Source organism: Cyrtonyx montezumae, unplaced genomic scaffold (genome assembly GCF_038088225.1).
Source record: "Cyrtonyx montezumae isolate F1298 unplaced genomic scaffold, pur_monq_1.0 scaffold_13, whole genome shotgun sequence".
NCBI classification, from domain to species: domain Eukaryota; kingdom Metazoa; phylum Chordata; class Aves; order Galliformes; family Odontophoridae; genus Cyrtonyx; species Cyrtonyx montezumae.
In genome coordinates, this window is record NW_027071859.1 from 12,436,070 (window position 1) to 12,454,820 (window position 18,751).

At 35.4% G+C, this 18,751-nt stretch overlaps 1 non-coding gene across 1 annotated transcript; it reads right to left on the minus strand.

The window, feature by feature from the left end:
• Positions 1 to 1,047: 1,047 nt before the first annotated feature.
• On the minus strand, positions 1,048 to 1,203 carry LOC136045336 (U1 spliceosomal RNA). Its single transcript, XR_010621900.1, has one exon. It is a non-coding gene; the product is annotated as a U1 spliceosomal RNA (small nuclear RNA).
• Positions 1,204 to 18,751: the final 17,548 nt, after the last annotated feature.

The following is an 18,751-nucleotide window of genomic DNA, read 5'->3' on the forward strand; positions in this document are numbered from 1 at the left end:
CTCTGAACCTGCTACAACACTGTTACATCTTTCTTCTGCTTTGTGGCAGGCCTGGACACAGTACTGAACAGTGCCTCACAACGTCAGAGTGAAGTGGAACAATCACCTCCTTCTCCCTGCTTGCCTATAGTCTTTCAATGCAGCCTGGAATATAGCTAGATTTCTGAGCTGCAAATGCACAGTACTTGTTCATGTCCAGCTTTTCATCCACTAGGATCCCCAAGTCCTTCTCTGCAGGGCTGCTCTCAATGAGTTCTTCTCCCAGTCTGTGCACATATCTGGGGTTACTCTTATTGGTTACTGGGGTTACCTTATTGAACCTCACTAGGTTCATGTGGACCTGTTTCTCAAGCTTGCCTATGTCCTCCTGGATGGCATCTCTTTATTCTACAGCATCAACTACACCACTCAGATTGGTGTCATCTGCAAACTTGCTGAGGGTATACTTGCTTGCTCTGCCAGTGTTGATAATTAAGATATTGAGGAGCACCAGTGCCAAGATGGGCCTGAGGACATCACTTGTGTCTGGTTTCCATCTGGATGTAGAGCCAATGACGTGTTTATACCCTCTGGCTGTTACCATTCAACCAACTCTTTATCTAGCAAATAGTCTAGACTTCATATCCATCTCTCTCCAATTTAGATATAAGAATGTGATGCAGGATCATTTCAAAGGCACTACGAAAGTCCAGGTAGACGATATCAGTTGCCCTTCCTTGTCCACTGATGACATCACTCCATTACTCCACTATAGAAAGTCACTAGATTGGTCAAGCATGATCTACCCTTCATGAAGCTGTGCTGTCTCAGATCACCTCCCTGTCTCACAAGTTCTTTAATATATCTTCCAGGAGGATCTGCTCCATGACCTTAACAGGCACAGACATAAGTCTCTCTGGCCTGTAGCCCCCTGGGACTTCCCTGGTGAGAACCAGACCAATAAATGTTTCACTTCTGGATGGTCTGTCCTGTACTTGGATCAGGAATTTGTTCTCAGTGGACTCCAGGAGTCTCTTGAACTGCTTGTTCCCTGGCTCAAATGTATGTCAGAGGAGAGTGTGAACACAGTCCCCTGTTAGGACAAATTATGCAGTTGAGTTTCCCACATATGGGGAAATTGCAGGGGTCAGCACACTCAGCATGAAATGAACTCCTGGCAAAACTACTTGTCTGATCGTGATGTCTCACCTGCCAGGTAGGCATGATACTAATGCACAAAATAACAACTTCTTGCATGAGTGTAACTCAGTTTTTGATAAAATAAACTACTGTAAAACAAGTGAATGTCAGGCAAATGATTTCTTTTAAACCAGATCTGTTTTTGTTGTTGTGGCTTGGATTTTGTACAATTCCTCAGAAACAGCAATGTAAATTATAAAGGAATGATAAATATCATTCTCTATGACTTTTTATTACAGAAGAAGAAGTGGGACTAAGTTGCAAACATCCAGAATTTAGAAGTGTTTGATTTGTATTGCTTTCTTCTATACTTTGCTTTTTTATCTAGCATGAGCTGCCAAAAATATAAGAGGATTACAGTGTATTTGGTCTATTTCAACAAGAAGGTAAGCTTTCATTCTAATAGTGGATTATTAAAACTATCAAAGAAATAGAAATATTGTATAATCATTGATTAAATTGTATGACATAACAAGATAAAAATAATAATTTCCTCAAAAAATTTAATTGTGTTGATTTTTTAGCAGGTCATCCTCCAATCTGTACCAGTGCAAGATGCTACATTTACTCTTGTTAAACCTTATCTGGTTCCTCTCTGCCCAACTCTCCAACTTGTCTAGGTCTTACTGAATGGCAGCACAGCTTTCCAGCATGTCAGTCGATCCTCCCAGCTTTGAAAAATCAGCAAATTTCCTGAAGGTGGACTCTATCCCTTCATCAAAGTCATTGATGAAGATGTTGAACAGGACCAGACCCAGCACTGAGCGCTGAGGAGAACTGCTAAGTACAGGCCTCCAACTGGACTCTGTGCCACTGATCACAACCCTCTGAACACTGCCAGTCAGCCAGTTCTGAACCCACCTCACTGTCCATCAACCCAGCTGTCCAGTATCATTGTAAATGTAGCCAATAATGCACCAGGCAATTTGTCTCAGCCATGCACACATATTCTCAAATAAAAACCAAGTCAAACAAACAAACAAACAAACAAAAAAAATACAAGAAAGACTTTTGTCTGCTCAAATACTTTGGAACAGCTATTAGGTACCCAGATTAACTATAAATATGCTAGTCTACAGTAATTTGAATGACTGCAAAATGATTCCAAGGGTCTAAAAGGAATACTAGTTGCAATCAGAATTTGATTTAGAGTATGCATTGCTTTCTAACCTAGTCATTCATCTTTTGTCACTACTATGGAGCTAGTTAAACTTGATGTAGCTTGTCTTACTCCTGAAGTGCAATGATATGCTGAGTCTTTAGTTCTTGATTGTATTAAAATCATTTGACTTTTTAATGTCCAGCCAGGATTGTGCCTATATATCAGCAACTTTTCACTTCATATCTAGATTGCATGCAGCTACACCTCAATTTCTGAGATCAATGAGAAGTTGTTTTCACAGTTGTTGTTGTTGTTTAATAACATTTTATTTAGCAATTCTACTATAAAGTATATGGTAAAAACCAGTCACATTGTCATAAGACTCTAGACATGTTTAGTCTCATTTAAACCTATATTTCAATCCAAACTAAATGGGGTAAGATTTCTTCTCAGGTTTCAAAATGATTCCTATACACAGTAGGTTTTTTCCTGATGTGTGTATTTTTTCAGTCTTTCCCCAGATATGACCATGGATTTTCATTTCAAACCCTGCTGGAAGTAGTTTTTTCCCCATGATCCAGGTTAGTCAGGATAAATATAGACATCTGCATCTGAACTAGTTGTCTAGATGTTAGATAATGTCAATGGAAAAAAACAAACACACTTGTGATTCATCTCACACCAAAATAAATGTTGAAAATAATTTAGATGAATCATATCTAAGATAGCATATTTCCTTCCATTACCTATAAAAGGACATCACGTAGCTAGTTCAGATGAAGACAACTACATCCACTCTAATGTACCTCACTCCAAGAGCAACCCAAAAAGGGTTGCCATGACAGTCAAGCCAATTCTTCACACTGGAAGGGATATAGGAGTGGGAACTGAACATCATGAGTGCATCTGTCTAAAGGGCAGCTCTTATCTATGTCTGATGATAACTACTCGGCTTCACTATCCCAAAAGATGCCATACAAAGCACTTTTTAAAAAGTAGTTCTACAATAACACAATAAGTAGCAGTACCATTAACAGAAAATGGAAGAGTAATCTCCCATTTCTTTACTGGATTTCTTTTCCTCTTTATTCTGCCTTAGGTTTTGTCACCATAGTCCAGAAACTGTTGGGAATGTTAAGATTTCCTGGTGATACTTGTTAGAAAGGGTTAGAAATCTGTTACAGATGAAAATTGGAGAATTTAAATTATGGTTGCAAGGGTCTGAGAGACAAAATCACAGGCGTATCCCACATGTAGCATTTGACATCCTCACAGTATTTTTTTCTGGTTTTCTTTGCTTCATTATTTATAATGACATAATGAAATCTATCCAGAAGTGTCTAAGAAAGCTCTCTGATAAATATCTGCAGCTGTAATTTCAGCCCTGCTTTTCAAATGTGGATGAACTTTCATTGCTACATTTATTGTATTATTGTATAATGAACAAAGAGTGCTGGCCAATTAGATCTTATTAGCCTTGAAATGTGTGTGAAAAACAACAAATGTTTTTTTCTCATGTCTCAAAGCTTGCTTTCTAAGGTGATTTTTGCGATAAGACTGACTTATCTAGGAAGTAAGTGGTTAGTGTCACCATGCTATGGTGGGCATCACTTTGTGGACAGTTTTCCATTTGAAAATATTTCTTTGGAGCTGTTTGCCTTCAAAAGGGAGTGCTCAGGAGTGTTTACTGGTGGAAAATCTGGCCTGTACAGGAGATCGGAGTATGATACCATCATATCCTGCGAAGGCAAAACACAATTTGGCATCACCCTGTTCCCTCTTATCTGCTGGCAAGGCTCAAATATGGAAACAAAGAAATTCCTGCTGAGATCCAAAAACCAGGAGCTGTCACTCCAAAAAGACCTGTCTCAACCACTTTGGACTTATAAAGTTTGTACTGTTGTTAAGAAGAATGGAAAAGAAGAAGTCATCATCAACTGAACAACAGAAACTCCAATGACCTGATGACCCATCACTACTGGAGATCAGCATCTGAACTACAAGCTACATTGGAATCCTGGGAGTGAGTATCTCTCTTTTGCATTCTACAGTGACTTCTTGCTTTTATATCCTATCTCTTCTCTATCACCCATCTTCTCTTTCCCATTTTCCTACGCAACTAGAATATGTAATAAACTGATTGGGCTAAGATTTGACCAATTGTGTATTAATCTTGCTGTCAGGTACACACATATAAAAAGAACATCCTCTCTCTCCTATTAGAATTGGAGCATGACAATGTGCAACTGTAATTTAATATCTACTTGTCAAGAAAGCAATCAATTCTTCCAAAGAAGAACTGCAATGATTGTTTTAGATACTACTTTATTCTTTTTGGCCCTAGTCTTCAGAGGCTCTGAGCAGTTGCAGTTCTCAGAAAGGTCAGGCATGCATGTGACTGTACACTAAAAATGATGTTGCTACCAAAAGGATACTGAAACAGGAAGATGACATACAGAGAAAAGAACTGAAATCCCTGCAAATATTTTCTGAAAGATTTTTGTATCCTAAGAGAAACCCTTCGAGCACTTGACATGTGGATTTATTACAACTTTCTAGCATACCAGTGTTATAGTTTAATAAATATTTGAAAGGTAAAACTAGCTCTTTAAAAACTATGCCTATATAATTACATGCTTTAGCTTGTGGTATAAACAGCACAGTATGAGTTTTTGTTAATCTTTCTCTGACAGCATATAGAAATGAGTGGAGGAGTGGCTAGTTAATGATTAGAAATGTTATTACTAAAAAATACTTTGGGCAATATTAGTCTGCTTCATATATTATTAATACTTTGTGGAGAGAATTGGGAAATTTAATTTCTACAGAAGGCAACAGATGTTCATTCTTTGTCTTCATTCAGGCAAGATTTTCACATGTGAAAGTAGAGCACTGGAGTCTGTCAGCCCTCTCACTCTAAAATAACTGTGTCTCAAAGTATTTTCCTTTTATAGAGCAGTAAATAGAGTGTGAAGTCTTGTCTGACCAGATCTTTGGTTCACAAGAATAACCCTATATCTTTTCACAATAATAATCATAACAACACTCATACCTGAAAAAGTATGTAATTTGAGGGAGAAATTCTCTATGAGATCTTGAACTGGCTATTCTATTCCCCTTGTCTCACATCTGTTTACTTAATGTAGATAGAATAATTTGCTCAACTGAATACACATACTCTGTGAGACATGCTAAGAAGGCTGAATATCAGGAAAATAAATAAAATGTTCTGTATGCAAAAGCAAATTTATCACTGGGGCTAAAATACATCTAAGTGCTTACCTAACTCATGATTTTATTGTATGAATAGTCCTGGAAAGACAATTTCTTTCAACACATCTGAGAACAACACAGCCAATTTCTTTCCCTTTGTGTCTGGTATACCAGTTTTACTGGGATAAATGTAGATTGTTATCCTTTCTGTAACCTGAATAAATAAAAACCCTAAGAAGTTCAGATATTTTTTCTAAGTTACTTTATAGCTTATTCTGTTGATCTTCAACATGAAAAGGACATGGACCGCTTGGAGTGGGTCCAGAGGAGTGCTGTGAGGATGCACAGAGGGCTGAAGCACACCTCTTATGGAGTTGGACCTAGAGAAGAGCTCCAGGGAAACCTCATACCAGCCTTCCAGTACTTAGAGGAGTCCTACAGACAAGGCAGAGAGAGATTTTTTACAAGGGCGTGTAATGATAGAACAAGGTATAACAGCTTTAAACTAAAATGCAGTAGGTTTAGATTAAATATTTGAAATAAAATCTTTACTCAGAGAGTGGTGAGATACTAGAACAGATTGCCTTGATAAATTGTGTTCAAAGCCATGTTGCATAGGGCTTTTAGTAACCTGACCTAGTAGAACTGGAGCATGAAACAGGAAAATCATTAAGGTCCCTTCCAACCCAAACAGTTCTGTGATTCTCTCCAAACAATGGGGAGTCATGGAAGGTAATGGTAATGGTTCATACCTCTACAATGATTTTTTTTTTCCAGGCAAAATATCAGAAGGTAGAAGCGAACATCATCTTATTTCTCTGTTTCTAGTTCTTGTGCCAAAATTATCACTTTTCCCCAACATGTCCTGTGCTTCTCTCAAAAATCTCAGTGCTTCTTTAACCAGTTGAAAATCTATTTTTTTTCAAGTACTGATTCAATTTTTGGAGTCTGGTTATAATATACCTCTGACAATTTTCTCATTTTGGTTTTCTTCTCCTGCTGATAGCCATCTGACATGAATAGAATTATGAATTTCAATATGTCTTTGAATCTTTAAGAAGAACCCTCTTTAATCAAAAAGTAAATTTTCTGTGATAGTTAAGAGTAGACGCTTAAATGCTTACTGTGTAGATTTATAAGAATGCCATATTTGTTCTAGTGAATTGATAATATTCATTATTATACAGAAGTCACAGGCAGCAAGTTTGAGGATTATTCTTTATAAAAGTCTACAATAAACTTCTTTTTAAACTAACTGTGCTATTGCTAAGGAAAAAAAACACACACTTTTTTCTCATCCTCTAACCCTAAGGACTGTTGGAGCTAAGGTCTTATCTGGTGTCACTGTTTAACTTTTAACAGTGCGCTGTCTTTAAATTGAATTTCAGGTAATTATGTCTTCTTTTCTCATTTATCTATCCTATAAACTTCTCCTTATCTAGCAGTTTTATCCTTATCTTTTTGGATAATGTTGCCCTTTCCTCCTTAAATCTTGCTCTCTAACAGTAGGGACTTAGATCAGAATTCAGAATTTAATTTAATTTCCAATCAACATACATTACATTTTTCTCTCTTTTTTTTTTTTTCCCTGTCAAATCCTTATAAACTCTGAAATCCTGCATACTGTTCCTCTTTGAGACTAAATACATCATTAAAATATGAAGTAAGACTCTGTAATACTATCTATGAAATTTTGATTCAAATGTGTTGAGTAGGAGCACCTAAGCCATGTGTTCTTTTACCTCTTTTGAGAAAGAGGAGTTAGCTGACACTTCTTACAGGAGACTATTCCACTCACCTAATAACTTAGTAATAGTTCCCTTAAGATATTTGGTAGCAAGAAGCCTGACAGGAAACAGCCCCATCTTCAGCTCCTCAGATTTCTGTAACTGTTTATTGCTGCGGAAACTAAAAGTGTTTGTAAGTACACATAGCAATCATTTTCACGTGCCAGCTCTAGGGAACTAGACCTATTTCACTATTTTGAATTTATCTTAAAAATTAAACACTAAAACCTTTAAAAGAGAAAAAGAAAAATAGATAGATAGATAGATAGATAGATAGATAGATAGATAGATAGATAGATAGATAGATAGATAGATAGATAAAGCATGATCCTTCTTAGTAAAATTAAGGACTCTGTTCTTGACCATAGATGATTATTGTAAGTCAAAAAATAGAAGACTAAACATATAAGATGTGATTCTATATTAAATTTTACTGGGTGGGTGGGTGGTTGCTTGTTTTTCTTCAGGGGTGTGATATTTTCAACTGTTTCTCTACATAGGATATTTTGTTTTTCAGGTAGATATTCAAGATCTTTCTAAGGAATGACTACTAAACTTGAACTTCTGCATTCCTCTTGCTACAGTATCAACTCCCTCCAAGTCACCTCTTCCTAGGTTCACCCCCTAAACCTCTTTTGAGTTACATGCTGCCATTCATTAAAAACTAACAATGCTTTGAGAGTTCTCACATTTTTTGTTTGCTTTTGTTTTGTTTTCTTTACTAGAATAGTGCTTTTATTTTCATCTTTTTTATCTTTTTTCATCTAAATGTGCAGCATTTTCAAGGCTGTTACAACAAATTTTAAGTAATTTATTGATAGATGCAACTAGTATTCATTTATCTTCCTTAATTCACAATTCACTGCTTGCTCTTGACAGAAAATTGTTCATATTACAGTTGAAAGAAGTAGTATTCAAAAACTGTTATTTTTTAAAATTATTTTTACTTCCACCTTCTGTCAGTTTTAGGGTTTATTCAGTCACAAACCACAGCTATTGATCTACTGTAATCCTGAATAATACTTATGTAGTCTAAGTTTTCATTAATAGATGTAATGAACATGCAAAGCATAATCTGATTCTGTGTGACAAAGAACTCTGTATTTTCAGTTTGAGGAGATTAAACTTTCTACTTGAAAGTAAATACCTTTTTTTTTCTTTCTTTCTTTTTTTCCTACAGATGCTTTATTTTACTGTCAACGGTTTACGGGCAGGTTTGGCCCGGTTCTGTGATGATTGGTGAGAGGGACACACAGACCCACACGCTGGGAAAGGGGAAGGGGGGAAAGGGAAAAGGGAAAAGGGAGATGGGCCTAGAAACAAAACAGTGGCAACGATCTGAGGAGGAAAGCTATTTTGCTAAATAAGATATCAGAAAGTAAAATTACACAATATAATTGGAATTGAAGCTAATAGACCAATTAAATGAGCAAGAGAGAGTGTCCAATAAACTGAAGGCCTTACACTAACACTAAAGGCAAGATGGCAGCGAGCACCCACTGCTGAGTCGATCCCAAAGGAAAGAGAGTGTCCCGTGACACGCAGACAGTTTTTATCTTTCCCTCTGAGTGGATATACATAAAAATACAAAGTAGTGCAAAGTCCTCTGTGGAACGTAGTTCTCTTCTGAGACAGGTATCGATGATCCATGGAGCTGGAGCATTAACTCTTTAACTCTTAATGCACTACATGATGTTATGATGCAAAATATCAATACCAAAAATCATGAAACCATGACATTTAGACATTTTTATTTCAGTCACAGATTTTGCTTTTTCAGTCTACTTGGATAGAGAAGCTGGAACCATTTTCATACCTAATTCTGAGCTGTTAGACTGTTGGTGGTTTACTTTCTCCTTGGGAAATGCTAAATTGCCTGTGAATATGCAGATAATCAGACTGTTTGTCTGAAATATCTAATAACTGCTAGAGAAGGAATTCTTTTTCCTAGAATTGGAAGCTGTTGTAGTAGGCGTGGATGAGGCACCGGCACGTGACGCGATAGGACCTCCCCTGCTCTGGGATTGATGGGTGATGCATGCTTAAAGGGGCGTAGATGATGCTGGTTATGTATATAACGAACTGTCGTGCCTTATTAAACGCTATTTTGCCATTTTCTACATCACCATATTGGTATCTGTGTGGCTGTGGCCCTAGCAGGGGAGATTGCTAGCCCCAGCAGTCCGGCCTTCCAGAACGGTGACAACAGGAAGCTATCTATATGACTGCTTTTTCCTGTTTGAGAAAAGTTACACTATAAAATATCTTGACATATTTCAAGATATTTACCTTTTGAAAATAACGACTTATTTTTAGTTTGTTACCTGGGATTAATTAGGTGGATCTGTGTTTCTGAGTCAAGTCCACTTAGGTTAATGGGAAAAGGGGATGTTTCATTGAGTAAGCTGCTAAGTGTGGCTTTGGAAAATATATTTTCTTTGTTCTAATACAGACTGCTTTTATGACCTTGGAAAGTCAAGATAAGAATTGTAGAGTAATGTAGTCACTTAAGGATTTCTTTAGGACTTGAGAATGGCAATTTCTTTATTCTTTGTCACACTGAAGAACAATCAAGGTTTATAACTGGTGTTTGGAAATCTGTTTCAAGCTGTAGTTCATATACAAGCACATATATTTAGTAGTAAACCAGCTAGTAGCTAGTCAGAAAATTTTACAGTTGTATATTCAGACCCACTGTGTTATCTTGACATATTATCTGATGCAGCTTTGGCCTTGGCTAGTTTATACTCTTCCAGACATTCACAAATGCAGTTTGGGAATTCAAAGAAGTAGAAATTCATTCTCCATAAGCAACTTGAATGTGACACGCCTGTTTGGAGGCAAAGTGTTGTAAACAGTTTTCCCTAAAGGCAAAGAATGTGACCTAACATCTTCTGGATCTGTTACTGATTTTCTAGCATACAGAGGCAGCCCTTTCTTACTAAACCAAATAAGCACATGTTTCTGAGAAGAAAATTACTACAAAAATAACAGACTACCACAACTAGCTGACATCTGGATAAGAATCACCTTATGTCTTCTTAGTGGAAATGCAGTGTGAGCTGCAGTTTGTTTGCCACACCATGTAGATCTCCTCCAGTCATAAAAACTGGCACCAGTTTTCAGAATTCAGGTCATAGAAATTCACAGTATATTGTATTTCTTCCTACAATTTAGAATATTTATTTCAAATTGACAGATTTTAATTAGTTTAAGACCTTATGTTAGCTCACTTGGTGACAATGGGTTTAAATATAATCAAAGTAAAAGTAACAAAATAATCAGTGTGTGAGATAGAAAAGTCACCTAGAAAAGAAAAATTTCAGAGCACCCATCATGTCTAACACATCACCATCAAAAGGAACTAATTTGTCTTACAATGGAAAAGATAAGATTTAAGGTGTAGTTCCTCATCTTCTCATGAGCCACACACCAGCAACAGTGTACCACAGGACAATGAAGCATATATAAAACATGACTTAGATATGAGAAGAAGTGAAGCAGAAACATATTCCAAATTCTGTCTAGTTCTTATTTTCAGTAAACTCTGGCATCTAGGACAGCTGTAGAAAATAAATAAATAAATAAACAGACTCAAAATATAGTTTAAAGCAACAGAAAAATGGCAAATCAGAAATACAGAATGAAATCTCATGCTTCCACTGTATACTGTGTCTACACTATTAGCAGCAGCATGGTTGGCACAAATTGAAAGGTATTCTTATCTCAGAGATATGAAGAGAGCTGAGGAAAAGCCGGAGTTTCAGATGCTTGACTCCCAGAATGTCACATAAAAACCTGAGTTAGGTACCCAAGTTGCAGAATGAGGCATCAGCTAGGACTTCTAATTAGTACACCAAGAAGCAGTCATGTACACAAGAACTGAATCGGGCTAAAAAAAAAGATATTGTTATAAATCTATTTCACTCAGGTTGTAGGCACTTCTGCTAGGTAAGGTTTCATAGACACAATGTTTCCTGTGGATTTATACTATCTACTTCTCTTGTTAAAACTATGCATGGTGCGGGAAAAAGGGAGTTCAAAAAGGCACACAGATGTAACTCAACATTGTTAAGGAGAGTACTATTTTAACTTCCTACAATAAGGACTGTTTCTGTATCATTTGGGGTCTCCTGTGGTAGACGTACTAAGAATTCTTATGTTTCATAAGACTTCAAGCATAATAAATTCTAGTAAATCCTCAGCTCTGCATTGAGTGCTTCAGTAATATTTCCCTGATTATCTTTAATACTTCAGAGCACACAACTAGCAAAATTTTCTCTCCCTAAATCTATGTCCAAAGTGACACTTTCTGGCTTTTCCAATGAGCAAAATATATTTCATTTGAAAAATAAGAAAATTTTGCTCTCATGGAAAATTTACTATCTACCAAGAACAATTTAAGACAATAATTTAAACAAACACTGCCATGACGGACACTTAAGGCCTTTTTATTTCATTGTAGTTTACCTTGATTAGGACTGAAATTAACTTAGGTGAAGTAAAAACGTAATCTAAAGGAAAGCAAATTGTATTAGGTAAGCTATAAAACACACTTCATTCACAGAACTGTTTGAAATCCTTCATGAAAAAAGTGCCCCAAAATTTGTATGTCTTTAGGATGCTCCTGACTGCTATGTTATTGAACTTCAATAATATGTTCCAAGTGAGTGACAGCCCAATGATTATGTGATAAAGCAGCTCTAAAACTTTATGAGCCAGTGAAATTCCAGACCAGCTATTGAAAAATGCACAGTGGAGAATATTTCAAAGCAATTCAGTTATGCAACTGTTAGATGGAAATTCAGATAATCTCAATGCAAATAGAAGGAACACAAAAAGATGAGAATGTTAGTTAATTAAGATGTGAATGTTAGTTTTAAATTAGTACTTTATAAGATAGAATACTGAAAATAGCAAGCTCAAATACTTAGGTTTGAAGCTGGTATGGTCAGTTCTTGTGTCAGCATTAGGAATAAAAGGATACAAACCGTCATATAATATAGTAACTCAAGTCGATGAGAACATTCTGAACTACTGAAACTGAACTCAGCTGTACAGTGACAAGAAAAATCAGGAAGATCAAAGTGCATAGATAACCTTTTTTTTTTTCATAGCTTCTGTATCTTGCTCTGCATCTATGAGCTTGTCTATCCACTAGCTCTAGCAAGATGTAAGCTTTTAACTATCAATCTGGTGTTATTTTGAGGATCAAAAGTCATCAAAATGCCAGTTTACCATAGCAGTAAGTAGCTTTGACTCCAAATGTTACATTTTCCTCATAAAACCTCAGCACAATAGTGAGGAAATATTTTTTCACAAACAAATGGAACAACTCATTTTATAACATTCTTTTATAAAACAGGGTATGTTGTCAAAAAAAAAAAAAAAGACATTTTTCAAAGGAAAATACGAAAACATAGTTTTTGAAATCATGCTGCTGGACAAAAAGTTTTTATTTGGAATAACCTAATGAGATACTACAGCATTTGGACAAAGAACAACACCTATGCAATTTGAGTAAATGCGCTTACTGTTTGGTGTAATATACTTCTGCTATTTCAGATATGATTATGTCACATCATAGAATCTGAGAATCTGTACCTGGAGCATTTCTACATCATAAAGTCTGAGCTTCCTCTAAAAGTAATGACAGTAGGTACATTATTTGGGTATAAAAAAGACATAAAATAGGCAAGGTCCTGTTTTCTGAACTCGCAGCCAGCTGGTAGTCTGTATGGCTGTACATACTGCTCATGTGTCACACTGCAACAATGCAGTCATATCCAAATAATTAATGTGATGACCTCAGAGCATACTATTTGAGAGGACATGAGACAGCTGAGGACATGCCACATGCCAACATTCAGATATGTACCTCAGCCCTGCTCAATTAACTAGCGTAAATACAGCTGTGGAGCTGAAGTGACACGAAAAATACAAGACAAAAAATAAGATAAAAGAGAAGTGTTATTTCCAGTTCAGTCCCTGAAATAAATCATCCTGCTCACTACTTAAGCACATATGATAGAAATAAAAATCTGCAATGGCATTGAACTTTACAAATTGTGTTGGAGTGGCTTTGATACTGAAGTAAAAACTACACATTCCAAGGAAGATCATATAGCAATGATCCTGACTGACTTAGCTGGGTACACAGGCACCAGCCATCAGGCTCAGAGTCACAGGTTGAAGGTAGTCAAACCCAGATCAGCATAGTTGGTGTCTGAGAAGTGAATATTGCTGAGAAGGTAATGGATACTATTGTGCCTGTAGTGTCTCCGAATAATATATATATATATTATATATATATATATATATTAGGCAATAAACAAATCAGAAGACTTTCTTTTCTTTCATAATTATCTTTAGTTAGAGTTAATTCCTTGGAAGTCAACTTTGCTTATGTCCCCAATTGACTGCATGCTGTTTAATCATTTCTGTTCAAGATGCGGTGAATAAAAAATGAAGTTACACTTAATCAAGGTGCTGGATATTTTTCCTATAATGGAAAACTAATCTTCAATAATCTCTATTTTGCTATTATTTTACAGATCTGTCCCACAGGGAAATAAAATTAAGGAAATAGATTTTCAATGCTCTGGTGTTACCCTATACACAGAGATCCTGTTCATTAAAGAAGGTTATTGACTACTTGATGATTCAGTACTGCTACAAAATACAACAGAGAAAGGAAGAGGAACACACTTATAAAGAAAGTACTTTTGTCCTTATTTGATGTAAATACATTTTGTTGTGATAATATCTTTTAAGAACTATAGTCTTTGAAATGTGAATGACTTTTCTGAGTCTTGGAAAGATTTCACAGTAATTTTAACAAGACCTTTATATCTCAAAAGTAATAGATTTCTCAGTACATTTCAGAATAAGTAATTTTTTAGTTAAAATAATACAGTCAGCAGAGAAAATTTCAATTTTCTGTTTCTATGACATTTATTTTGACCTTTCACATTTACACTGAATCTTTCCTTTCTGCTCTGCCATGAAGCACCCTTCTTGTGAGCAATAGAAATTGTTCTGCTCATTACCAGTTCAAACTAGGAACATTTTTTGAAAGCATCTAGCTGGAGGATAATATTAGCTCAATTATTATATTGGAATACATTTTGATTGCAAGATGCAGTATAACCAGTCCCATTCCAATTTCCACATGTTGCCTGTGAACCTTGAAAATGACCTCAAAATTTAAAAGTCAATAACAACAAGAAAGCTTTTCTGAGATGAGATGTCTCTCAAAGTGTCTCAACGGCTGTTTTATTCTTCTACATGACATGTAGTAATTTTCACTCTGTCTTATACTTTCTCTGAAGTCTGTGTTTATTCTGTATCGAATTCACATGCCATGATAATACACTCCAGAATAACATTATGTTTTGTACTGTTTTGATTTATTATGTTTTGTAATGAAAAAATAAAAAGAAATCATGTGCTATTTTCAAAACTTTATTACAAGGACAAGTCTCTAGAACTTCTATTTTTACACTAATGGAGAAAAACATGAGCTTCAAAAGATAGATAGAGGAGTGCATTTTTTCCACATTTTGTTAACCTTATTTGGCCTTCAATCTTTTATTTTTCATTCTGACTAGTCCTTCTTTAGAGGCGTTATTAAAGAGATTCATGCTAACTAATACAGACTCCACGTGTCTTTCTGCTTTTTGGTGTAACTCTTAGTATAATGATAAACTTCAAATATCTTCACATACTATGGCTAGGTAATAGTTTATATAGAGATTCCTACCACATGCAGCTGAATGTATTCCCACCTGTCTTTGACAGCTCAGTAGTTCAGGCACTGGTCTGAGATTAGTGATTATTCTCTTTGTCACAGTCTTTCAGTATGACCTTAGGAAGACTATTCTTTCCCCTTTAAGCATTAGTTTCTACTCTGTCTTGTCTATTAAGATTGTCAGATTTGGGGGTTTGGAATTGTTTCTTACTATACATTACACAATACCCATGGGAACTTGATATACTCCCAAAGCACTGGAAATAATAATTGACTGAAATACTGAAAGAAATCATATAAGGATTTATGGATGACATCCTACAGTCTTTGGTTTTATGTTCAGCAGCAAGGACTTATACCAACATAACTACGGGCTCCCTTCATGCCCCTCGTGTAATGCCATGCACCATTCCAGAACATTATTCACTAAGAGTTTGTGATAGGTCAGACTAGAATTTATAACAGTTGGTATTTTGTTATTTTTTCTTGCCAAAGAGGCACATAAATGTTTACATGAGATAAACAGGGAAGATAGTCCAGAATCAATAAAGAGAAAGTTGAAGAGAAAGATGAAATGTAATTAAAGATCACAATTCAGCCAGGATTGATTGTGAAGTAAAAGTCCAAGTGAGTGTTTATCATTATTTTGCATGCTATATGGCGTTGCTCAAATCTGTGTCATTCTAGAAATACACAAAGGTATATCTTGAATCTAACAGTGCTAATATCATTCACATAAACACCTACAATTTTTAAATTTACCTTTTTTTTTATATGGATATTCACCATTCTGATTGTATATTCTAAGCCATGTGACTGGCAGACAATTTTAATTACATAAAAAATTTAAAACTAATAGAAGAAACAGGTCTTTAGATTTCCCGGAAACAAACACATGGGAGTAAAGGCAGATGTAGTGAATCATATCTCAACATGAACCTTGAGTACCACAGGAATATCTGAAGTTGCTGCCAGATGCCTCTGGTAAACTACATGTTCTGTTTGGCCATGATATAAGAGCCCGCTCACGACTTGTGAGGTACAAGCTTTGTGTAGTGCTGAATAGTTTTCTTTTTTAAGGAGAGCATTAGCTTTATCTGCCATGTTGGCTGATTGCTATTTATATGGGCATCATAGCAATGCATCTGCTCTCTTTTATTTCCTTCTGACTCCACGAAAAACAGGTGAGCCATCCTCATATGATATAAGCTGAATTTCAAACTCAACACATCACTAGAAAATCTGATAGCAATAACACTGTTGCATAATTTTAAAATCTGCACTTAATATTTCTGCTTATTTAATTTACAGGAGCAAAGGAGATACAAAGTTTGAATTCATACTCTATGACATACAAGAATTCTTTCCAATCACAAAAATATATATAATGTACTACATACTACAGAACACATATAACACAAGTTTAAATCTCGTCTTTACTACTACAAATAGTACCTTTCCTTCCAAAGTTGAATGTATTTTTTTATGTTGTATTAATTAAGTCGAGTGAATACCAAGATGTGACAAGACACTTCAGGAGGTGCTTTGCCACTACAGGCAATGTTGTGAATATTAAATATGTGACATAGTGTATTACAAGATGTCATACGCTATATGGCATTCATATCCATGAGTTTCTGCTTATGTGCATTAGGACCCATTAGTTATGGGTGAGAAGAGCAGATTCTGTCCCACTGTAACAGTGGATTGTTTCATGACTGAAAAAGATCAGAACATTTACATTAAGATTCTTATAGGATTATCCAATCCTAATTACTTATTTTCCTTAATCTCGCTAATTAATCTTAAGAATACGTCCACTATGTAGGTCAACTCACAAGTAATAACAAAATCATGAAAGTGTATTCTAGACAAGGAATATTGAAATTTACTGGCTTTCAGCTCAAGGATATTTATTCTTTATGGAATTAACTGCTGAAGACTGGGAATCTGCTATTTTTATTTGTATCATTATTTAAAATTAGAACTTTAGATTAATTATTTGATTTTTTCAGAATTTAATACTGCAAATCTATTGTTGTTTTTGTTTGTTTGTTTGTTTTGGTTTGGTTTAGTTTGGTTTTTTATTTGTTCTCTTTTTTTTTTCCTTTTACTTTTACCCTATTTAAAGGTAGACTCAGGATAAGTTCTGAAGGCGGAATAGTTTCCTGAGGAACAGAGAAAGTTAAAAATGAAGGTGAGATTATAGCTCCATTCAAGTCAATGAGAAAATTATTGTTGACTTCAGCAGATCTGAAATTTCATGAAGTGTGGAATTAAAGATTTATTTTCCTGAAAGTGAAAATATGACCCATTCTCAATGTCACTTCTCTGTGTAAAGACAGTACCTCTATAGATTCAAGGCAAACAGTTCCTATCCTTCACATACCTAATGAAAATACACTTCAGTGACAGAAAAGCAATTTCCACAAATCAGTACTGCATAATATTATAAGCACTGCTCTTAGTAATAAGTGAGTTAAACTGCAGAGAATAATGGTTGTATTAAAGTACAGACTAATAAAAGTTGGTGTCTTTCACCTCTAACTTCTGACAATGAGGGCTGTAAGTCTTTTTAAACTTGAGAAGTTTCAGTGTTATGATTTTCATGTAAGCTAGTTGATAAGGGGCATACATCACAGTTTTCCTTTCCTATAGTATCCATGAGTTCCAATACTCCTCACTTCTCAGTGCTGTCTGAGAAATAGGTTCTTCAGTTTTTCCAATAATTTGACAAAGTGATCCATCATCATCTGGGATGCTGTCAAAATTACTCTATGACTAACACAGTGAACACTTTATACAACCAGGAATGACACAGGTATAGAATTTCTTGGGGGTTATAAGTGCCAGATTTTGGTTACGGCCTTGTGAGTGAATTAAAAACTACATTTATGTAATGCAGGGTTTTCTGCATGTCTGATGCCTATTGTGTGAGTACTAAAAGTACTGAATGTTGAAGGTAAAAAGAAAAGGGGATTTTTTATGTTGCAGCATTTTGCAGTTTTGCATGGAAATACTGAAGAGTTGTTATATTGAATGTTGTGGAAAGACATAGTTAAAAAAAGGGAAAGATAAAAGTGTCATCAAAAATAGAAATTAGGAATCCTTCTCTGGAAATCATCCCAAGTCACCTCTGAAAGTCAGATGGTGCATAAAACAGGAGTGAGGCTAAAAATGAAATTGGACAAATAGCAGTTATTGTAAGAAGAAAATAATAATAAGTTTAAAGTGATTTTATTATTCAAATGTCAGAAACAATTTGAAAGGATCTTAAAAAATGGATAAAAAATCTGCTGAAATTTCTGCTTATCTGTGCTAGAGAGCAGACAATGTTTTTAGCAAAGTCACTGAAGGAATAAAGCCTTGGTATACAAGCAAATGATATTAAAAAAAATAGTTAATCCTGTTTAATACAAATTTTTGCTATGCAGAATTTGAAAAATCACTTTGCAGAGCAACACCTTGTAGAACAAAGAAGAGAAGTTGTGCTCCCCATTACATTTGCACTAATGACACAAATATGTTTGACTAGTTAGATTACTAATACTACGGTTCCACTTACCACGGTATGCTCAGGGTTTTGAGTTTTTCCTCATGGGAATACAAGTCTATTCAGAGCACAGTCTATGGAGAAAGCAAGGCTGAGAACCAAGGACACCTCTAGAAGATAAGAGAAACAAATTCAAGTAAGCTGCATGATGGCCATGTGATGGTGAC